This window comes from Syzygium oleosum, unplaced genomic scaffold (assembly GCF_021117445.2).
Source record: "Syzygium oleosum isolate NSW1041296 unplaced genomic scaffold, Sole_v2.1 Sole_v2.05, whole genome shotgun sequence".
NCBI classification, from domain to species: Eukaryota; Viridiplantae; Streptophyta; class Magnoliopsida; order Myrtales; family Myrtaceae; genus Syzygium; species Syzygium oleosum.
This window is the reverse complement of record NW_026607489.1, coordinates 4,354,602-4,373,402: the sequence shown is the minus strand read 5'-3', so window position 1 is coordinate 4,373,402 and position 18,801 is coordinate 4,354,602. Positions and strand designations below refer to the sequence as shown.

Below are 18,801 nucleotides of genomic sequence, written 5' to 3'. Positions count from 1 at the left end.
TCTCTCTTTCCCTTGATCGCTTTTGCAGGATAAATCATGGAGCAATAGTTCGAAATGGTAAGAGTGTAATCATTCCAATAAGAGCATCTCTTATTAGAATTGACTTGTTTGTCCAATTCTCCTATAAATAGGTAAAAATGGTCACTTTTAAAGAAGTGATCCTATAAATAGGATCGCAACACATGGCTTTGGTACTAAGCCCCATGACAGCAATCCCATGAGCTAAAATCAGATCCAATTTCTTTTGTCAATGATTATTCTACCTAAACTTTAAACCAATATCAAAAGTACTTATTAAAATCCCTAAACTACATGTATATTAACTAAAATGAAACTAAGCTAAATCTAACGATAAAATTTAACCACCTGATCAAAGCCTCCTTTTTAACCATTTAATTTTTTTTATATATTTTTCGATTTTTTATATTATGTTTTTATATTATTAGTTTTTATTTTTATTATTCTGAGTTATACAAGGACAGACCCCAAATGGGCTTATCTATCAAGCCTCTTTTAAGTAAAACTCACAGGCCCCTTTCTGAATATAAACAAATCAAGCCCATATTCCAATTTAACCATTCTCAATCCACGTTTAGCCCACTATATATATATATCTTCTTTTTTATTACTATTTCTTTTTCTTTTTTTCTTTTTTCTGTTTTGTTTCTCTTGCTCCCATTGTCTTCTTAGTGAGAGAGGACTCATTCAATCAAAACTCTATGCATCAAAACATCAGAACAAGAACAGATTACTTCACGGTCAATCATCTATTATACTCATCACCAGATCACTGCCGTGGTCTGTCTCCGGTCATCAGATCACCACCGTCAGCCGTCGTCTCAATCTCCAGTCACTAAACCAAAGTCGTACCAAAATAAACGGAAGAAAAGATATGCGATGGACAAAACAGCGGAATGAATTAACGCTCAGGCCGTCGGGTTCATTGTAGCATTTCAACAAACAACTTGCGCGCGCTGATATTACTAAATCTAGTCGCCAAATCTACGTGGTTTCTCATCTAAAATCAGCACTAGAACACCGATGTCGTCATAAATCATTAAGATACGACTCAGATCAGATCGACTCGAACTCTCAACGCTTTGCACTCGAGCAACGTGAGTACAACTCGTTTTTGTATAATTTCCACAACAGAGGAGAGCAGAGAATTGTAATTACCTGGTCAATGGATGGAGACTGGAGCTGCGATCGGTGATGAGATCAACGACAAGGGCTTCAATTATAGTCAACGATCGTGGAATCGTAGCCAACGAACGGGTGTCGAATGCGATTTCCCTTCACCGCGAGATCTCCGATCGCGGAGCAGGGTAGGGTAGAGCAAATCCCACGCGTTTCTTCCGGCACCAACGCTGGCGACGACGACGACGAAGAACGGCCGGTTACCTCCGAGACAACTAACAAGCCTCGACGATCGGTTTTCAATGAGTGTTTCCTCTCGGAATCTCAACTCTCTCTCTCTCTCTCTCTCTCTCTTTCTGTGTGTACGGTGAATGTGTTTCTAAGAACAACGTCGATGGAGAAGAGAAAGAGAAGCGGGGTGACGGATGAAGATCCGGACCGCGACCGACGGCGGAATTTGAATTTCTAATGATCACCTAGATTATCTAGAGAGATTTGATCCGCCGCTCTCAGAGAAAAATCCTCCAAAACCGATTCCGTCGATCTTTTTTGGGATAACGACATAAATAGCCCTTGTATTTTGACTTAATGTGTAATATAATTCGTGAACTTTTAACTTGTTTAATGTGATCTCTAAATTTTATCCCATTATGCAATATGATCCCTTAACTTTCAATTTGTTTAACGTGGCACCTGAAGTTAAACGAAGGCTTCTCTTATGAGCTATACACAAATTGGACCGGGTTCTTCTTATGGATCTTGCAAATTTGGCTAAGGCCAAATTAAATCACCTTTTATTATTCTTTATTTTCTCCATTGGTTTTTTCTTTCTCTTTCATATTTTTTACTTTATATTAATGAGTGCTGGAATTGTCGATTAAAATCCAAGTGTCAACAAGTGCGAGCAATGCAGCTCCAAGGAGAGCGGGACACATGGTAGAGATTGCGACCAAGACAATTGTATTGGTACTAATAGATCAGCGGGTCCATATTATACGTGAGAAAATTTAGGAAATCTGATCTTGTGATTACACGAAGGATATTGTAGTATTTGACATGTAGTCCCTTCAGATTCCTACACTTTTTGGCATTGGATACATACGTCATTCTTTTCAGACGAGTCGATTCTTACATGTCTATCGTATTCGAAAATGCTAATGATTTGGATATTTAATAATTAATGGTCATGGATCTTATTGATGCAAAACAAGAATAGTTCATTTATAGTGTGAAGATTACATTAAATGTGGGTAGACACACCAGGACTAGTGTTTGACGCGTGCTTTGCCCGGATTCAGTTACCTGATATTGTCACTTGCAAAAATTAATTTACGCTTCTAACTCCTGCTAATTCAACAAGTTGTTTACTCATTAATCGTGTTTGGGCCTAGTGCATGTTAGAAACGAATCTCGAGTTCCACCTGAAGTTGTAGTTCAATCTCACCCATGACTTTCCATTATTCAATGCACATTTACAAACTGTTGTGTTCTGTGTTTAATGAATGGATGGAACCAATAGCTTTAAGATTCGATCATGGCTTGAGAAACCCAGCAATGTGGTAATAACGCTTATTCAGGGATTACCATTCACGGGGTAACTTCTTATTAACGTAAAATAAATGTTCCTATTTGATTTACATCTGTGCATAGTGCAGACATTGGTTGATCAGCTAATCACGAACTAAGTTAATGTCGTCCATCATCAAATGAAATGACAAAGAAACCCCAAAGGATAGGAAATGAATAGGTAACAATAGAGAACGAGAGGATAAATCATGGTGTTGACGCAGATAAAAGGAAGATGGGTTTAGTTAGGATCATTATCGCGTTGAGCTAATGCAAAATTACTAATTCTTAGATGCTGCCACTATATAGTAAATGAGTTGTGCACATCATAAAATGTAATTGCCCTGTGTTTGACCACCTTTCCCAATTTGATATGGATGGAGTAGGTTAAAAGAATGAGATACAAAAGGAGGAAAACAATTAATGAAGCATTAGAGGTTGGCAAGTCCAAGCTTTTGGAGGATGTTGAAAGGCGAGCTAAGGAAGAGAAGCTTTTTGATGTGGTTGCCACCGCAAATGTATCACGCAATCCAGATCTAAAAAGAATCCAGGGAGACATTGCTTACGCACTCGGTCTGAAAATAATGAATGAGGAAATTGCTTACGGGAGAGCTGATCTTTTGTGCCAGAGGTTAAAGAGTGATCCTAAGAAAAGAATTCTCATTATTTTAGATAATTTGTGGAATAAAGTAGAGTATTAGTGTGGGGTTTTTGATAGTAAAAAAATTAGTTCGGAGTAAATTTATCATAGGTGTACCAGTTTAGGATTTTTGGTGATCAAAAAATTAGTTCGGGATAAAATTATCATTGGTGTACTAATTTTGGATCTTTTGTGGTATTAACCCTTTTGTAATCTACCTAAATTTATTGTGATTACCAACTTTTGAGGGATAACTTTTATTTGAAATTACTAATCTTAATTAGACCGGCGTATCAACATTCGTCATATTAACATACAAACTTTCGTCACTTATCAACTTTTTATCTTGTTAGGTTTTGAAAAGTCTAAACTTTTTATTATACTTACAAAACTACCAGGTACTTTAAGAATCTAATGACTTTTATTCTCGTGCCTTACCAACTCTTCCAAATTACTAACTTTTATTTGATATTGCTGACCTTAATTTGATTGATGTACCCAAATTCGTCTCATAAATATACAACTAATTTCAGTCCCTTACCAACCTTTTATCTTGATATATTTTGAAAAGACCAACATTACTTATGCTTAAAAAATTACCAACTTTTTTAGTTATCTAACAATATTTATTGTTGTGATTACCAACACATTTAAAGTTACTAACTTTTATTCGTAATTACCAACCTCAGTATGAGGTTATGCACTTTTATTCGAAATTTCATGTTGGTCTGTCAGCAATATACCTACACGCATCTAGGTTCCATTTTTAACCCCATGGAATGCTAGAAATTCCGTTTATATGGGGCTTGACATTTTATTTTGCTATCGCAAGAATTTAACAATTTGACTTGATTATTTACTCTTTTTCTGTAAATTTTTTTTTAATATAATCTCTATCTTGTTTTATTGCTTTTTCGCCCATGTCCCAGCGGTTTGATTTTCTTTTTTGTTGTTTTCGCCAATCATCAGTTCACTCTACTTATGATCTACGTAAATTAGATATAAGAATTGGAACAAAGTGCAACACATTAATACGATGTCTTATTATTGAAATGCATCCACTTACGATCTAAGTAACATGATTCGGTAGAACAAATACGTTTTGTCTTAAGTTATTTCTACGAAAATTGTTGAAAATCCTGATTTTATTTTGCTGTTTGGATTTAATTAGTTATCAATTGAAATAGCTGTAGCATCATTTCTTTTTCTTTTTTCTTTTTTACTGATGGCTTTCTTTATCCAATTCACGAAACATTGCTCGTCTGGCTCCAGGAATTTCTTCTTTTAAAGATAAAACGGGCTAAAATCCTACCGGTCCTTTTTTCATTTTTCCGTCAATGGAAGGACATGTTAGTCATTAAGCCGTGGCTGGGCCAATAGCTATGATATGGACTATTGGCGGCCTAATTAACCGGATTCCCACAGGTCATTCCACACTTGGAATACATCCAATTGGCGAGGGAGGATGTCGTGATGATGCTGCATGACGTCTTTGGCAACCTCAGACAACTGACTTTGTCATGCTACCATGATGAAAATGTGGCTTTTCCCTCCGACTTCCTTCTCCAGAGATTCGCCTGTTGGGATTTTGGCATCCAAATCCCATAGAATTGAATGAGAAGTGTGCGGATGAAAGTGTCCCACATAGGATAGAAGAGGTGATGTGAGATGGTTTATTTTGAGAAGCCTCTCAAATGGATTTGGGCCCCAAGGGGTACCCCACTTTTGTGGAAGGGAGAGGACCTACGCCAAGCTAGGTCGGTTCACCCCCCCCCCCCCCCGCGCGCCGTCGTCCGTCCGGCTCCGGATCCATTCTCTATCGGTTTTTTATTTTTTCCGAACAGACATGTTTTGTTAGAAATTAATTAATTAATTATTTTTTTTGGACAAACAAACATGTCTGTCCGAACCGGTTCAAGTGAGCCTTTGCTACTGTTCGCGAACCGAACGGGAACCGCAAGCGAGTCTTCATTACTCGCAACTCTTCATTTTCGCCATGGATATAACCGAACAGTTTAGTTCGGTCTGGTGACACTTCGTGGCATTTATATTCCCGCGAGACACTTTCCCGACGCACTCTAGACATTTTCATTTTTTCTGTTTCTTCATCATTGTCATTTTGTGCGATTATTCTGCGAAGTTGCGTTCGAAGGTTTCCTTTGAAGAAGTACCGCTTCATAGGAAAGGCGGTCCGTTCTATCCTGGGAGGCAATTGTTCAACAACCTTTGGGTACCGGTAGAGGGGATAAATTATCTTAAGGACATAACGTCAATTCGTTGGGCTCGGATCAATCGTCAAATTCGGATCACTCATTTCAGGTTTGTCAAACAACTTTACTTTATTTTGCACATACAAACACACATATACCTACAACAATCTTAAGACAATTTTTGGTATTATCGTGTTTGTATAGTTACATTCTCAATCATTTCTGTCTTCGTGTCAGAAATGGCTACAACATCGACGACGCATATTGCGTTTGTTCCAACTCATGGAGAGAAGCCGGAAAAGTTCAATGGGGCTGATTTTAAGAGATGGCAACAGAAGATGTTGTTCTACCTCACTACATTGAACTTGGCAAGGTTCCTCGTTGAGGATGCTCCTAACTTGGATGAAGGAGAGACAAGCAAGGAAAAGTTTGCTGCTGTAGAGGCATGGAAGCATTCTGACTTCCTGTGTCGCAACTGTGTTCTCAATGGTCTGGACAATTCCCTCTACAACGTCTATAGTCCGTTGAAAACGGCTAAGAAGTTGTGGGAAAGTTTGGACAGAAAATACAGAACAGAAGATTCTGGGTTGAATAAATTCATCGTCGGCAAATTTCTGAACTTCAAGATGGTGGATTCTAAGACCGTCTTAAGTCAAGTTCAAGAACTTCAAGTGATTACGCATGACATTCATGCTGAAGGTATGATGATTAGTGAATCATTTCAAGTGGCTGCTTTCATTGAAAAGTTACCACCGTCTTGGAAAGATTTCAAGAATTATCTCAAATACAAGAGAAAGGAATTATCACTTGAAGACTTAATTGTTCGATTGAGGATAGAGGAAGACAATAGGAATTCCGAGAAGAAAGTTGGCAGCAATTTGGCGGTCTCAAGGGCCAACGTTGTTGAAGAAAGATCAAAAACCAACAAGAAGAGGAAAAACTATGGAGAAGGATCCACCCAAGGCCTGAAAAAATTTGTTGGCAAATGCTACAATTGTGAAAAGCCTGGACATCGTGCTAAAGACTGTCAAGCCAAGAAAAGACAGAAGACTCAGGCGAATATGGTGGAACTGATTTTCAATGGTGTTGATGATATCAATCTTACTGCTATGATATCCAAGTGCAACATGGTGGGAAACCCCAAAGAATGGTGGATTGATACTGGAGCAACTCGTCATATTTGCGCCAATAAATCAATGTTCTCATCTTACATGCCTATGGAAGGTGATGAAAAACTCTACATGGGTAATTCATCGACCTCTAAGGTTGAAGGTGTTGGAAAGGTTGCTCTAAAGATGACATCTGGGAAAGTTGTGGCACTAAACAATATGCTACATGTGCCAGACATACGCAAGAATTTAGTGTCCGGATCTCTTCTTAGCAAGAATGGTTTCAAGTTGGTGTTTGTGTCTGATAAGTTTGTACTCTCCAAGAATGAGATGTATGTAGGAAAGGGTTATCTTAGTGATGGTCTTTTCAAGTTAAATGTAATGACTGTTGTACCCAATGATGTTATGAATAAAGTTGTTTCTACTTATGTGCTTGAGTCTCCTAATTTATGGCATGCTAGATTAGGACACGTTAATTATAAGTCAATAAAGAAATTAATGAAGATGGGGTTATTGCCAAAATTTGATTGTTCAAGTGAAAAATGCCAAGTGTGTGTTGAATCTAAATTTTCTAAGCCTCCGTTTCATTCTATAGATAATAGAATCACAGAAGCTTTAGATTTAATACACACAGACTTATGTGATTTGAAAGCAATATCGACAAGGGGTGGTAAGAAGTATTTTATTACTTTTATAGATGACTGCTCGAGGTATTGTTATGTTTATTTGCTTAGTAGTAAAGATGAGGCTGTGAATGCTTTTAGAACTTATAAGTCCGAAGTTGAAACTCAGTTAAATAAGAAAATTAAAATAATAAGGAGTGACAGAGGAGGTGAATATGAATTTCCTTTTGAACAAATTTGTTCTGAGTTTGGTATTATTCACCAAATTACTCCTCCTTATACGCCGCAATCTAATGGAGTGGCGGAAAGGAAAAACCGGTCTTTAAAGGAAACAATGAATGCATTATTGAATAGTTCCGGTTTACCACAGAATTTGTGGGGGGAAGCTGTTTTGATGGCGAATTTTATTTTAATTAGAGTACCCCACAGAAAGACACAACAAACTCCCTATGAGAAGTGGAAAGGCAGAACGCCTAATTTGAAATATCTCAAAGTGTGGGGGTGTTTGGCTAAGGTTGCGATTCCTAAACCGAAAAAGGTTAAAATAGGACCGAAAACCGTTGATTGTGTCTTCATTGGATATGCTATTAATTGTAATGCATATCGATTTCTTGTTCATAAGTCTGAGGTCCCAGATATACATGTTAATACGATCATTGAGTCAATGGACGCTTCGTTCTTTGAGAATATATTTCCGTATAACATAGTATATGAGCCAATTAATAATGATAAGAGGCCTCGGGACACTACACCTAGAAGCGATCCTATGGAGGATGAACCTAGACGTAGTAAAAGACAAAGAAATTCTAAGTCTTTTGGACCTGATTTTCTAACATATTTGTTAGAGAATGAGCCTCAGACTTTTAAAGAGGCTGTGACATCCCCAGAAGCCTCGTTCTGAAAAGAAGTTATCAATAGTGAAGTTGAATCCATCTTGTCAAACCATACATGCGAATTGGTTGACCTTCCTCCTGGTAATAAACCACTACAATGTAAGTGGATTTTCAAGAGGAAAATGAAAGCGGATGGTGCTATTGATAAATATAAGGCTAGGCTTGTAGTGAAAGGATACAAGCAACGAGAAGGTCTTGATTATTTTGATACTTATTCACTTGTTACTAGAATTACATCTATAAGGATGCTAATGGCCATAGCAGCGGTGTATAAGCTTGAAATCCATCAAATGGATGTGAAAACGGCTTTCTTAAACGGGGATTTGAAAAAAGAAATATATTTGGAATAACCCGAAGGGTTCATTGTTCCAGGACAAGAGAAGAAAGTATGTCGGCTTATCAAGTCACTCTATGGATTGAAACAAGCACCAAAATAATCGCATGTTAAATTCGACCAAGTCATGTTGTCGAATGGTTTTAAGATTAATGAGTGTGATAAATGTGTATATGTTAAGAACACTCATAATGGTTTTGCCATTTTGTACTTATATGTAGACGACATGCTTATAATGGGCAGCGATAGTAAGGTTGTTAAGGCGACCAAACGCATGCTCACAAGTAAATTTGATATGAAAGATATGAGGGTTGCAGATGTTATTTTAGGAGTTAAAATCCATAAGACATCTGGAGGATTAGCTCTATCACAGTCCCATTATATTGAGACGATTCTTGGAAAGTGCAAGAATCTAAACATTGTACCAGTAAAGACTCCGATAGATGTTAATTTATATCTTTCAAAGAATATTGGTGAAAGTAAAGCTCAAAATGAGTATGCTAGTATACTAGGCAGTCTAATGTATGTCATGAACTGTACTAGGCCGGACATAGCTTGTGTTGTGAGCAAGTTAAGTCAATTTACAGTTAGTCCAAATGAAAATCATTGGAAAGCTATGAAACGTGTATTGGGCTATTTGAAGCATACTCAAAATTATGCTTTGCATTACATAGAGTATCCAGCGGTACTTGAAGGATATTGTGATGCAAATTGGATAACCGGCACAAGAGACACAAAATCCACAAGTGGGTATGTGTTTATACTTGGTGGGGGAGCAGTGTCTTGGAAATCATCCAAACAAATTTGTATTACGAGGTCTACTATGGAAGCAGAATTTATTGCTTTAGATAAGGCCGGTGAAGAAGCTGAGTGGCTTCAAAATTTCCTAGAAGACATTCCTAATTGGTCTAAACCAATGCCAGCTGTGTGTATTCATTGTGATAGTCAAACAGCACTAGGCAGGGCAAGGAATGTCATGTATAACGGAAAGTCCCGACATATACGTCGAAGACACGATACTATAAGACAACTACTCTCTAGTGGAATTATCACGATTGACTATGTGAAGTTAAAAGATAATGTTGCGGATCCATTAACAAAAGGCCTAACTAGAGAGTTGGTTGTAAAAACATCAAGGGGAATGGGTTTAAGGCCTATAAAATAAGTTATCATAGCGGAAACCCTACCTAGTTGACTGGAGATCCCAAGATCTAGGTTCAAAGGGACAACCAAGTTATGCAGGCGGAGTAGTGTACTGTCAACTCTTACTCATTCTCGTATGGAGACAGTACTGACATGCGGAGGTTAAGTGTAAGCTTTTAATGATTCTGATTCGGGTATGTGATATACCACACAATCAAAAATCACCTATGTGAGTGTGAAGTGAGGGCCGCTTCTATGAAGAATTTGAAAGGCCAAAATTCTCTAAAGCACTCATGAAACCAGGCAGTGTTCATGGCCAAAACGAACACAACAGTAAGAACCAACTTTGTTTGAGAGATAATTGTGTGATTTCTATTGTCTTGACTTACACCGAAGGTCGACAGTTCAAAGACATCAAGTCTACTGATTGACCGAATAAGTCCGATAGGTCTCACTAGGGAAAGTTCAAAGTCTCAGACTACTTATCCCAATGCAACGTTCTCTCATGGAATAATCGCACTTTGCATCTCATGCATACACGAAGAGTAATGATATCAGAACTTTTCATTCATGTGGGGGATTGTTGGGATTTTGGCATCCAAATCCCATAGAATTGAATGAGAAGTGTGTGGATGAAAGTGTCTCACATAGGATAGAAGAGGTGATGTAAGATGGTTTATTTTGAGGAGCCTCTCAAATGGGTTTGGGCCCCAAGGGGTACCCCACTTGTGTGGAAGGGAGAGGACCTATGCCAAGCTAGGTCGGTTCCCCCCCGCGCGCGCCGCTGCCGTCCGTCCGGCTGGCTCGGCTCGGTTCGGTTCCGGGTCCATTCTCTATCGGTTTTTTATTTTTTTCGAACAGACATGTTTTGTTAGAAATTAATTAATTAATTATTTTTTTTTGGACAAACAAACATGTCTGTTCGTGAGGTTCGGGCCGCTTCGGTTCGAGTAAGCCTTCGCGACTGTTCACGAACCGAACCGGTTCAAGTGAGCCTTTGCTACTGTTCGCGAACCGAACGGGAACCGCAAGCGAGTCTTCATTACTCGCAACTCTTCATTTTCGCCATGGATATAACCGAACAGTTTAGTTCGGTCTAGTGACACTTCGTGGCATTTATATTCCCGCGAGACACTTTCCCGACGCACTCTAGACATTTTCATTTTTTCTGTTTCTTCATCATTGTCATTTTGTGCGATTAATCTGCGAAGTTGCGTTCGAAGGTTTCCTTTGAAGAAGTACCGCTTCATAGGAAAGGCAATCCGTTCTATCCTGGAAGGCAATTGTTCAGCAACCTTTGGGTACCGGTAGAGGGGACAAATTGTCTTAAGGACACAACGTTAATTCGTTGGGCTTGGATCAATCGTCAAATTCGGATCACTCATTTCAAGTTTGTCAAACAACTTTACTTTATTTTGCACATACAAACACATGTATACCTACAACGTCGCCAATCTAAAATGGCTTCGTGTGGAATGTAGTTCCTTCGAGGAGATATTTGCAGAAGATGCGTTTGGAGGACTAAATGACATGGAAAAACCTCTCAAGACATTTGGAAATTTGAAGACTCTTTGGCTGGTAAAGCTATGTAACCTAAGGCGAGTCTGGAAAGGTGGCTCCTTAATGGTTGAAATCCTACATATTGATTTTCTCTGCATTTGAGAGTGCCCCGGTTTGTCAATCGTATGTCCATCTCCAGCTTCGTTTCGGAGCCTGACCGAATTACGGGTATGGGATTGTGATGGTTTGGTTCATATGGGGACTTGCTCAGCAGTGACAAGTCTGGTGCAACTTGTTTGGCTAGCGCTATGTAATTGTGGTGCAGTGGAAGACATGGCAACAGATGATGGAAATGGAGTGGAGCTAATCTCTTTCCCCAAGCTGGAAGAGCTGACACTTAGTTATTTACCACGCCTTGAGAGCTTCTCCCCCACAAATTGCGCCTTCATGTTCCCGTCATTGGAGCGTGTTGTGGTGGCATAGTGCCCCAAGATGAATATGTTCTGCAAGGGTGCATTGAGAACACCAAAACTAGATAAAGTACTCCTCTCCAACAGGTACAAAGACAGGGATGATGAAGGGCGATGGGAGGGCGACCTCAATACCACCATCCAACCCTTATCGACATGAAACGATACGCACCTAATTTAGTTAACTCAGGTAAGTTTTTTTTCGAAGGATAGATGTTGTTGTAGAAATTATTCTAGTGTTAAAAGAGTTATCCTTCGCCTAATCAAATCCCAAGTCTCTCAAACAAGAAAACGGATAATGACACTAAGAGTCCTAAAACTCGTGTCGATCCATCACTTTATTTTTAACCTTCATTGTTAAAAAGTTTGATTTCATTTGCCTTTAGTCGCTCAATTAAATGTTTTAAAAGAAATTAAATTGTCAGTGTATGTACCACCATAAGTGATCCGTCTTCTCAATGATTTTGGAGAGATTTTATTATCCGGTATGCCAGAGTGGAAAATTTTGTGCCGCCAGCAACGTTGGCAATCCGATACTTAGATTCGTGAAATTTACTTGAAGTCCAATATTTTCAAAATGCAAGACAATCTACTGGTATAATGTCATAGTATAATTTTTTTTAATTGATATTTGTATGTCACGTGAAAAACACTATTTGGGAATAACTTAATATAAATCTTCAAAACAATCAATATATTCGCAACAAAGAAAAGAAATAACTAGTTAGCATATGATATGATGAGTGTGGTGATCAGTATACCTAATAAAAAGTATTATACTTTCTTTTCCTCCAAATTTCCAAATCTACCAAATTTCCAAATCTATCTCACTTCTAATCTAGTTAGTGTCCATCATGAATGGATTTACATAAAACGAAGTTCGTCTGTAAATTCTATCGATATTTTTTTTGGGTCAGAATTTCTATGGACATTGCTAAATCAAACTTAATGTGATATGGGAGATATATCTTTGACAAGTTGACCACGTGAATTCACGACATACAAGCTGCCTCGAGCAATTCGATCTTCATGTTTCAAACATAATTCAATCGATTAAGCACGTCTAATTTCATTATTACAAAAAGTAAACTAGTCTTGGTCAAAAGGTTATCATATTTAGTTTTTCAAGGGATCGAAGATGGAGTAAAAACTAGTAATATCACCAATGCGGAACGACATCATCTGTGACTTTTAACTTTTAAGTACCACAATTAAATTTCATATAATTTGAGGCATATTGAATATGAAACATGATTCTGTCCTCTTCTCATATTGTTCCCGTGCAATGCACAAACTTCTCATGATACCACAATTCAGAAATTGTCCTGAGTAAGTCCTTCACATACTTGAAATGTTCCTGTTTTTGTCCCGTTTCTCCATTCCTAACATGCTTAGAACTTCAGTAACTTTCCTATATTACCGACACATGCAATGTAGTAGCACACATTTACAGAGCTCAAGAATCGGTCGAAACTCTCTAATCAGTGATCAGTCGCCCAAAAGCTGTCAATCTGCAACTATGTGCCACTGTGGATCATGAGCAAAGTCCTTTCTTCCATGCGTTACCCCTGATTCTCTTCAAACACTGAACTCTGATGATGTTTTGCAGTTGCTGGAAGCCGATACAATGAGAAATTGGCTCGTCCCGTACAGAAGAAGTTGCGTTCGAGGTCTTTAGTTTATGTGGATCACCATCTTGCACAGGGTGATAAGGCAGGGGTTTTACTGGCCAAAGATCATGAAAGACGCAGAGCTACAAGCCCGACAATGCGAAGCGTGCCAGAAACCCGGAAAAATTCAGCGACTTCCTCCTGCCTATCTCTATCCAATTTTCTCTCCTCGGCCATTTTACCAGAGGTTTAATGATTGAAAAACGTAAGAGAAATGTACTATTCAAGATGAGCAACATCGGACTCAGTTCAGAGGGAAAAGAATTTGCACTTGAACTTTTCATTTGCTTTTCCCATCTATCAATTTGACCGTTCAACTGCGAAATTTTTGAGACATTGCAAATATAAACCACAGAGTGACAAGATTCACGCCATATCATCCAGACGGACGTTAGTCTCATTTCTTGTGCGAGTTACAGGAGATTAGGACCGATAAGTACGGTAATAGCACAAATATACTAGGACAGTATGAACAAGTAGCTGCAGAGCATTCTTAAATAAAAAAACCAAGTTGCAAGGTTGTGCACATCTCTATAAAAATGCATCAACAAGAACTAAGGGTGGGGCTACGGATTAGCCTCCGTGCTCAGGCGGACCTGGAGGTGAAGGCTTCGGTATGTGTGGCCCAAGAGGAGTTCCATGCACGATTGGTCCCGGCTTTATGGAGGCCTTTGAGCTTGGAGCCTGGTCGACAGGACGGTAATCCTCCAGACTCACGCTTCCTTCTTCACTAAATTTCAACTCAGAGTTGCGACTATTTCCATTGCCCTGTAATTTCATGGGAAGATTAATCAATGAATGATAAAAGGCCTGAGATGCTGGGTTTTAGAAAGAGATTGACTTGAAAACTTGCTACGCCATTGAAGAAACTTCTAGTGTCCAAATTAATATGATACAATGACTCTAAAAAAACTTGTGATCGTCTTAGATGTGGAGGCACGAACCTTGAGCTTCCTGCCTGCAACTGTGTTGACCATCGTATCAACTTGGTGGGTGGATGCAACATCTGAAGTTACCATTGGGCCGGAAGAGGTAATCAGCATGGGAAGATTTTGCTCATGTTAAATCTAATTATGGATGATTTTATCTTAAGAGTGTATTTGACGACTTGTCCATTTCAGCAACATAAATGGCTCTAAAAGTAGGTCCCATGCTTAAGGATTATAAATTAAACAGCTTAAGCGATTTTGAATTCGTATCCTAGTGGCTAACACATTGAAGACATAAATAATTTATTCTGTCAGCATGACTGACCAAGATTTAAACAATAGGGAACGGGAAAATGTTGCTATACTGACTACTGAGAAGAATTATGAGTCACTCTAGATCCAATATCAAAATCATGACATGGAAGAGAATGCAAACATGGCATTGGCTGCAATCGCATCCTAAGCAAAAGATCCACTAAAATAGAAAGAACTCAAACCCAAAGTACATCACTCCAATATCAGAAGAGACAAGTACAAGCTATTGCTGCAATACTATGGACACCCGGGCAATATGACGTTCTCTAGCTTCGTTGAACTACCCCTTCAACATGACTTGATTCAAACCACCACATGAAGTTGGCCGAAGTCACAAGATAATCTATGCCCAACCCAACTCATATTTTTCATGTATAATTTCTTCAAGAAATGTCACTCTCTAAGATAATGCATGCCAGACACAGAGCAGCAACTTACTCCAGAGTTGCCCGCAGAGCACTTTCACGAGTAGACATAATGAGGCAGTATATTGAGGTCTCAACTTTCTTAGCCCCAGAAATTTGGCTTCCCCACAACGTAATGTAATCACATCAACTGATTCCACATCATTCAGGAATGTTCAACAACCAAATCAAAACGAACCAGAATGATCTACAGGCCAACAAAAAATTTTAGTTTAGTTTTGCTCCCAATTTTCCTGAATTGATAAACCAATGATATTTCTTCTTTTGATGTGGTATAAATCAAACATATGTTTTCTTTTCATTTATTAAATTTTCTCTTCGTGTTTCTGAAAGTCTTGGTTATAAAAGACTCACCATAGCGTAGTCCACCGGGTCTAAGCAGAACCAATCCAAGACATACAGAACCATGTGAATTTGGTTGAATTTCTTCTACCTTCTAGGTTTACCTTAGACCGACACCATGTAATAGTAGTCTGACTCTGAACTACTACACTTCAACCAAACCAGGAACTTCTCTAACCCCAAAAGAACGGATTATTGACATTGAGGCAGGGCATACAACACGAACAATAGAAAAGGCAAGACAAGAAGATCAAACAAACCGAGTCCGACACAATTCATATCCTTGAAACATTACCACGGGAAACAAACTCATACGATATGAGAGCACTTGCCAGAAGCTGAGGAGCCAGTCATGGCGTCCGAGAAGCCGAAGAAAAACACAGAAGTTGCTCCAACCATGCAGAGCACAACAAGCAGTGCCAAAATCTTCATGGTTCCAGTGCATGCAGACACAGCAAAATCGCTCAATGTCAAGAAACCCCAGATGAGAATTTTCTCAGAACAATGCTGTTTTTCTCTTCAAAATGGCACCCTCCTATAAAGCGAACTCAAGAATGAGGATCCCAGCTCATGGAACTGAATTCTTTTTTTCCTTTTTTGGCTGTCGTGGAAATTTCGTGCTGGAGCGAAAGTGGACCAGGAATAGCAAGCAATGCAACCGTGTCTGTTGTTGTGCTCTCGTGTCTCTCCCCCTGAAAGACTGAAAACTTTTCTCGAGAATGCGTGGCGAGTGAAAACTGAAAGAAGAAGAGTGCTTCAATGTCTTCCACAGAGAGATAGAGATAGAGAGAGCATTGAATTTGTTTGCAGGAGAGGTGGCGGAGGAGTGAAATTAATGATGGTGGGAATGCGGGATGTTGGGCACGTCTCTCTGGAGTTGCAGGACATACTGGGGAAATGAAAAACCGGGAACGCCTTCACTGCCTTTTGGGTCGACCGAAAAACAAGGAAAAAGAAAAAGAACGATTAATCACAAATAAAAATGGTTAATTTTTTAAAGTGAATTAAAATAAACAGCTTAGGGGGGTGTAGCTCATATGGTAGAGCGCTCGCTTCGCATGCGAGAGGCACGGGGTTCGATTCCCCGCACCTCCACCTTGGCAGATTTTTAACTAGGCAACTTTTTTTAAATGAGGATGCTTTATTTTTCTTTCCATATATTGCTCGACAGCTGTGGCATGTTACAATGCTTGCCCATAGGATAGGCCAGGGCACGGTTGGAGCGAATCAATTTTTGTAAATTGAAATTTAGGAATTTATATTTTCCGAAGAAGAAATCATATAATAATAAAAATATTGAATTTACAAAGGGCGATATTCAATAAAAGTTGCAAGAAATGGGAATATGATAATATTTTGGGATAACTAAGAAATTGCATAATATTAATATACTACTAATATTTAAATTTTGATATTCCATAGCTATACTTCGTCAGTCGGTGCAAGCCTACGCACATGCCCTTCTTAATGGCAATTGCGCTCTTTGTGCTATCACAAATGTCTCTTCTTATTGTTGGGGCTACATGCAAAAGTTTGTAAACACCGTTTGCGCATCGCACGACAACGGTGGCACATTATAATGCTTGCCCATGGGACGGGCTAGGGCACAGTCGGAGCGGAGCAACTTTTTGTAAATTGAATTATATGAATTTATATTTTCCGAAGAAGAAATCAAATAAATAATAATAATAAATTGAATTTACAAAGGGCGATATTCAACAAAAATTGCAAGAAATGAAAATATGATAATATTTTGGGATAACTAAGAAATTACATATTATTTTTGGTGGGGGATAGAGCCAGGAGCTAATAATATTAAACCGGTTTCATCTATATGCCTATGACGACGCTCAACCACTCTTTACTGTTCATGGGTACGAAGGACGGAGAGGCGATGAGCAATACCAAATTTTGAGAAAAAGGAGAGGAGGGTATGAAATTACGCACCCTAGTATGTTTGAATGGCTTTTATTTTTTGTGAAAAGTGACGTTCTACAAGAGCTTGGAAAGTAAGAAAAATAGAGTAAACATTTGACTTTGTTTTAAGAGGAAACTAATAAATTTTGTGCAATTATCAACAAAAATAACGAAATAGCAATGATCATCAGTTGAAACAAAATGAGAAGGACCCCAAACATCGCTAGAAATTAAATTCAACCAAAACAAACTGCAAGTTGGAGACAATCTTAATGACTGAGGACTGGCCTTACCCAATTGACAATAAGTACACAACTGACTCAACCATGTGGACTAAAACGGCAAATTATTCTCTTTGATCATAAACCGTAAGAGATGCTCATGGGAATGGCCAAGACGTTTATGCCAGTCATGCATGGAAGTCCGCTCCGCAATATTGGCAATAGGCATTGAAGGTTGTTGCGGTATGGTGTAAAGACCACCAATAGTTAGGCCGAAAAGAAGAACCGCCTTGATCACTAGATCCTTAACAAGAAATTGGGTAGGATAGAGTTCAAAGAAGACATTATTGTCACTCGCAAGTTTTTGAACCGAAAGTAAATGCTTAGAAATATCAAGGACATAAAGAACATCACTTAAACATAAAGAAAATTTTGAAATAGAGAAGGGAATAGAGGAAGTACCAATATTAGTGATTTTGAAACTCTTACCATTTCTTACGTGTAGTTGATCCGATCCATTATAAGCTTCATAGGAAGAGAGGGATTGTATATTAGGCGTGACATGGTGGGAGACACCCGTGTCAGGGTACCAAGGTAGTGTGTGGGTAGGTGAAGGTAAAAAAGGGGAAGGGCATGGCTCAGGTTAGCATTAGGAGAGTAAAATGGTTTATAAGATGAAGAATATGAGGAGGTATCTGTAGGGGGCGGGTAGAAAGGCATACCAAGAGGGCGATAGTAGCATATGGCAGTAGTGTGATTTGTACATTGACAGGTGACGTTGATCGGTTAGCCAACCTTGTTGAGTACCATGGACACCACGATCATGGCCAAAGCGACTACCGCAACCCCCGCGACCTTTGGACTAACCACAACCAAAGAAAGAGGAACTAGGAGGGGAGTATGCAAAGGTAGAGGAATCTCATTGAGTAGACTTGGCTATAGTAGAATTAGCCTGAGGGGAAGATTCTGAGATCTACAACTTTTGAAAGGCTTTAGTACTCTCGTGACTAAGGAGAAGACCTTGAAGATCCGTAAAAGAGATTAGTTTAGAAAGGCCGGGTAATGTAGAAACAATGTCTTGGAGATTATATCAGAGACTACGAAAGATGTGGACATTGAAATCCTCCGGTTCAAGAGGCTTGCCTGCAGCATCCATCTTATCGACAATGGACTTGGTACGCTAGAGGAAACCATTAACCGATTCGTCCCGTTTCTATTGTAGACGTTGAAGATTGAGATGAAGAGAGACTATACGTATAGTAGAAGTTGAGCCAAGAGAGGTTTTGAGAGTAACCCATATGGCTTTGCTGATTGGTTTATCAAGAATGAGAGGTAAAATCAATTCTGAGAAGGACCC

General features: G+C 38.9%; 1 non-coding gene and 1 pseudogene across 1 annotated transcript; both read left to right on the top strand.

Moving 5' to 3' along the window:
- The first annotated feature begins 3,098 nt into the window (after positions 1 to 3,098).
- Positions 3,099 to 11,785, top strand: LOC115685637 (uncharacterized; annotated as a pseudogene).
- A 4,543-nt stretch (positions 11,786 to 16,328) lies between these two features.
- Positions 16,329 to 16,401, top strand: TRNAA-CGC (transfer RNA alanine (anticodon CGC)). Its single transcript has one exon. It is a non-coding gene; the product is annotated as a tRNA-Ala (tRNA).
- The last annotated feature ends 2,400 nt before the right edge of the window (positions 16,402 to 18,801 follow it).